The sequence below is a fragment of the Piliocolobus tephrosceles genome, chromosome 2 (genome assembly GCF_002776525.5).
Source record: "Piliocolobus tephrosceles isolate RC106 chromosome 2, ASM277652v3, whole genome shotgun sequence".
NCBI classification, from domain to species: Eukaryota; Metazoa; Chordata; class Mammalia; order Primates; family Cercopithecidae; genus Piliocolobus; species Piliocolobus tephrosceles.
The window spans coordinates 12,482,254-12,488,253 of NC_045435.1; positions in this window are offsets into that span (position 1 = coordinate 12,482,254).

Below are 6,000 nucleotides of genomic sequence, written 5' to 3' on the forward strand. Positions count from 1 at the left end.
TGAACTACAACAAAATGAAGATCTATAAACCTGATTAGTCATTTTCAGTAGGTAAGAATTTCACACTCACGGGGCACCTACATTCCAAAGGCCAAACATCAAAATGGCACTAGGTATATAATAAGTTCAATACAAAAAATATATTAAAGACTGTTTTAAACTATATCACTTTATACTTAAGTCCATTCTTAATATACAGTTTGAAAAGAATATGTTAACAACATCACAACAATTTAGTCTACTTTTTTAAAAATGTTACTTTAGTCTGTGTATCTTGCTATATTAGTAGGACAATTACGCATAAATTATTTTGGTCCTGATTCTACTACTTATTTTTTCATCTTTTTTTTGTTTTTATTTAATTATGATAGAAAATAGATAAGCTTTTGAAATGAAAAAAAAAATAGATGTCTGACACCTTTTCCTAAAAACATGTTTGTCGCTGCATTGGCTTTTCATCTCAGCAGACAGACAAAGTAAGCATGCGGGTCAGCGAATGCCTTGAATACTATGGCACGAATACAGAAAAACCAAATGCAAGATAAATAGCTCCTGCCAAAATGCAAAAAACTCTCTTTTTTTAATGAATCTAATTTTTCAGTAGTAAGTATTGAGTACATCCACTCCTTGCTGTCTATCGCAGATTGCCAATCATTCATGAGCTTTCCTCTTATCTCCAAAGTTTCCAGAATATAGACTTTAAATCTTTCTTAGGTTCAACCTTTTTAAAATAGTTTCCCAAAGGCAGGGAAGAGAGTAGGAGAAACTGTGAGACTTAGGGAAGGATAGAGAAAAGATTAAAAATGTAAGGCTAAAAGCTATAAGCTATAAGACCTAAGGATGTTGACAAAGGAGTAGACAACACCCTCTCATATATGCCAAAAACATGCAAAAAGAAACCCCAAACACTCTGTCCTCTCACTATACAAAACTGATACTTTTTCAGATGCATATGTTTTGGAATTAGCCTAAATAATTAAGGCTAAAATGACCAAGTATTCCTGTACAATTGATTTTTAAAAGCTAGTACTAGTAAATGCGAAGAAAAAAGCAGTGAACAAGCAAAGAAGAAGTTAGTAGGCATCCTTATATTCTCACCATTAATTATGATCTTAAGACTCGTTATTTTTATTTCCTCTGAGAGAATTTGAATATTCCAGGTAAGCTAGAAAACTTTTCTTGGCTTTGCCAATAAGTAACAGGGAATCACTTTGAATCCTCTTTGAAATAGGACACAATATAGACATGTAAATAAATAGTAATTAGCTCAGGATTTATCTATTTAAATAAAAAAAATATCTATTGGCAATCTTACTGATGTTAACTATGAAAATCCACCAATTGTTTTAAGGCTTGTCTAATGTTTAAGGTTCTGGAAGGGGCTTGCTATTTATTCAGTAGAAAAAAAGTGTCAGGGAAATTATCCAAGTAAAATTAGAGACATATATAAATAGCCACACAGTATCACTAGTTCCCATGGTGATTTTTGTGTTAATTTATATAACCTGCTGTGATGATCAGGCTTTAAAATTGGGGAAAAAGAATAAAAAAATCAATAATCTTTATTACCCATAAAAATGATCCCTATATTTACATTCTAGAATCATGTGAGACACTGTGAAAATACATCCTGGTTTCCCTAGAACATACAAAAGTTGATTAATTTTCTTCCTGTTTTTCCAGCAGTGGAATGATCAGGTACTAAACTGCTTAATTTCAAAAATTCACTGAAATTATCATTTGCTTTTAAGATCTTGATAATTAGTTCTAATATTTATCAAGTCTATGATTTCTCAGTCATTTTTTTCTGAATATTTTATAGTATATTTATAATAACTTTTCAATGACGTTCTACAATGAGGATTCCTGTGATATAAAGTATGTATTACTTGTAAACACTTTAAGAAAAAATAAAATTACTTACATGTGGATAAGTTGATATTGTGTTCTGTGTTCTAATCCTAAAGTTACTATTCCTACAGTTACACTTTTAATCCATAAATAGTATGTTGCCAGTCTTAGAGTATAAACAGAAAATGCTCATATTTTGTATTTTTAAAATTTAATGTTACACTAATCTTTAATCATGGATAACAGAATGCGAGTGAAACTTTTGTTTTATCAAATACTAAGAGAAAATCTATATCTAAGCTTGAATCAAAAGGTACTAAAAATGCCATGTTCTTTTACTTAGCAATTTACTTTCTGAAAATACATTATAAGTAATTATTCATTTACATAAACAGGCCACTTTTAATAATAAAAATATTCAGTACAGAATTATTTATAGCTGCAAAAAAAATGAAGATTAACTAAATATGCAATGAGTGGAAAATGATTTAGTAAATTATAGAATAGCCATCAGAGAGAAATTTAGATTTGTTAAGGTTTTGTTAAAAACATAATATGAATCATGTTTAATATCACTAAATAATAAAAAATTTATACATGTGGACAAACACTAACAAAAATACTAAAAGAGTAATTTTTTAAGAGAGGTGGGATGACACTAATCTTCAGCACATAAATATCAATTTCTTATTACTGTGTATGGTTTTGAGAATGAAAACTGATAAAACTGTACTTTAGCATGATTTAAGTGGTAGATATCATTGTTAGCATGTTGTATATAATGTAAGTAAGTCATCATCTATATACCAAATAACAAATTTACAATTATGGATTCACTTTGGAGTTGGGTTAAGTCTTTGCCGGATCAGAATATAATTATTTTAATCCATTATCGTCTTAGGAGATAATTAACATTTTTATGAAAATTACATATCCAACAAACTTCTGCCTTCCAGGTTTGATTTTGCAACTTCAGTTTCATAAATTCCAATGTTTTATGTCAAATCAATAATACTAGAAAAGAACATGCACTGCACGTCTTACAAAGGCTCAACTGTTTCTGCTTCTGCATCTTTTCTGTATATAGCAAAGCTATATCACAGGTTATATAATTATAGAAGTGGCATTTATAACTGCAGGCTTTCAGTGTTGTGTAATCATATCATGCAGTGTGATACACTAAATGTAAGGTTAGAATAGGGAGACAGGCTATACTTAAAGTCAACAAGAGGCCATCTACCTAGAAGAAAAAACTGACTATAGCATGAATTATGACACATCAGACTGTGTGAGGTATGTTCTTTCAACCACAACCATTAATAGCTTGTGAAACTACCATTAAAGGAATCATGTCAAAATGGTAATATTTATCAAGTGCAGGCAGATTTATAAGGTGTTTGTCCAATTTGGAACAATGCTACGGGAATTACATTGACCGTTGTGAACCATAAAGGCTTTTGCCACACTTCTTCCCATAACCCCTTTTTAATATGTTACTTTCTATTTTATCAAGATGAGTGCAGAATATTATTAAGAACTGAATTCTAAGTCACATTTGTTTCCTACTTTGCCATGTAACTTGAACATGACATGTAACCTATCAAGACTTCAATTTTTTCACCTAAGAAACAAATTTTTCAAAGATACGTATAGCATCTTTTCATAGATCATTTTAAAACTAAGATGCCTCTTGGTTTTTACAGCTTGTAGTAGCATTCCCCTAACTTTATTTTCTTGTTGTTGTTATTTTCCTTTTTTGGAAAACAAAAGGGAAACACTTATATTTATTTGCCTTTCGTTAACAACTATCCCTAAAATAGAAATAGAGAAAGGAAGAAATATCAGAAGTGTTGTGTATGGGATACACATGGATCTTTAAGGTATGGTTAGAACAAAAGTAAAGAGGCAAAAATAAAATGATATGGCACTCAGGACTTAGGAATTTTACACTGTCTATGAGAATTCAAGTTCCTAGGAATTCTAGTTACATCCTAAAGCAGAAAAGAATTATGAAAAATGAACACTCATATGTTGCAAAGTAAACAATAATTGCCTTTCATTCAGCAGAACTAATACCATTGTGTCAACTGTGTAATAAATTCAAACCTTCCAGATTAAAACTAGTCATTCTTTACCCATCGCATGAAGATAACCTAACTTATCAATGTTTTCCAGGAGGAAGAAAATTATTCCCATTTTGTACAACAATAAGCATACCTCTCACTTCTACTCTCAGAACTGTTTTTTTGGCAAGGATTAGTTCCCTGAAGAAAACTGAGGATTTCTTCAGACAGAAAGTATCCACGTAGTGTTGGGGATAGCTGAGAACGTGCAGGAAGAATAATGATCTCCCTCAAAAAATGTCAACACCCAGAAGCTCCAGATCCTGTGCATGTTAGGTTACCTGACAGGGAACAATTAAGAATTTAAAAGGTTTCAGATTGAATTGTCTGCTAATTAACAAGCCTTAAAATAAAATAGATTATTCTGGATTATCCAGGTAGATATAATGCTATCACAATGGTTCCTTAAGTGCAAAATAGGGAAGCAGAAGAGAGAGTGTGGGATGTGAAGAAAACTTGGCTGGCTATTTCCATCCAGAAAGATATGTAGCCCTGCTGACATCTTGATTTTAGTTGATTCACACCAGATTTGAACTTCTAATCTTCAGAATAGTATAATAATAAATATGTATTGCTTTAAGCCACTATGTTTGTGCTAATTTGTTATAGCGTGTATAAGAAATTGATACAAAAGACTTAAAGCCTCTAGGAAAAAACCTACTTATGTAGTACAAATTCACAGAAACTTCTGTTTCCCCTATGTATTTCTTAAGCAAAAACTAATCCCACTGAAGCTAAACTTTCCCCCACAGTTGGTCAAATCGATGAACTAAAGGTTCACACAGATACAGATTTGACTAAACTTTTTCTAATTAGACACCTAGATAATGTTGATTATCATAATTAAAATTCTATTTGCAAAGAACTAGTCCTATGTCTAAACTAAATTGGAGCTATTATATTCTACAACTCTTTTCCCATATATGCACTCGATGTATTTTATTCCCTAACTCTGATACATGCGAATAATACTGGAACCTAAAATGAAATTGGAATTAAAATGAGGTTAAGCACTTATTTTTCCGTGATATGCACTGTTGCATCCTTAGAAATTAGGAAGCTGTTATCCTTTTAATGCATGGGATAAAGGAAGGCAGTCAAACGTAGGGCATGTAAAAGGCAATGTTTCTGTTTTTACTGCATGTAAGTATATGTAAAAAGAGTTAGGAATAAGAATTAAAACAACAGGAAATATTTGATTGTAATATAAAGGAAGAAAAGTTATCAACTCTAGTAAGCCTTAATTTTTATATGTGTGTGTGTGAGAGAGAGAGATTATTTAATTGCTCTTGGAAAATACTATGTAAAATAATATGCATTATTCTTATTTTTCAATTGAGCCTCCACTTTTAAGCCTGTAAAAACCCCTGAAGAAAGACAAGCTTTGACAAGATATAACTCAACTCTTAAGCACAAATACTCTAACAGATGCTGTATAAATATGAAGACTAAGAAAGTACACAGACAACTATAATGAAATATACAGTAGAGAAAATTCTGTAGGAAAACTACAGACAAACTAAATTCAAAGAAATGAAATAATGAAAACCATTGTAAGATGTTCTGTGGAATCTGATCCTCCCGTCTTACAGTGTTTTATAAATATTTTTAGGTGGAAGGAAAGAAGGAATGAAAGAAGTTCTCATTTTATAGGCGAATAACTTGCCCAAGGTAGTATAGTCAAATTAACCTTAAATAACAAACTGCAGAAAATATAATTAAGGCTGGGAGCAGTGTCTCAGGCCTGTAATCCCAGGACTTTGGGAGGCCAAGGCTGGCTGATCACCTGAGTCAGGAGTTCAAGACCAGCCTGGCCAACATGGCAAAATACTGATTCTACTAAAAATTCAAACATTAGCTGGACGTGGTGGCCAGTGCCTGTAATACCAGCTACTCAGAAGGCTGAGATCACACCACTGAACTCCAGCCAAGGTGACAGAGCGAGACTCCCTCTCGAGAAAAAGGAAAGGAAAGGAAAGGAAAGGAAAGGAAAGGAAAGGAAAGGAAAGGAAAGGAAAGGAAAGGA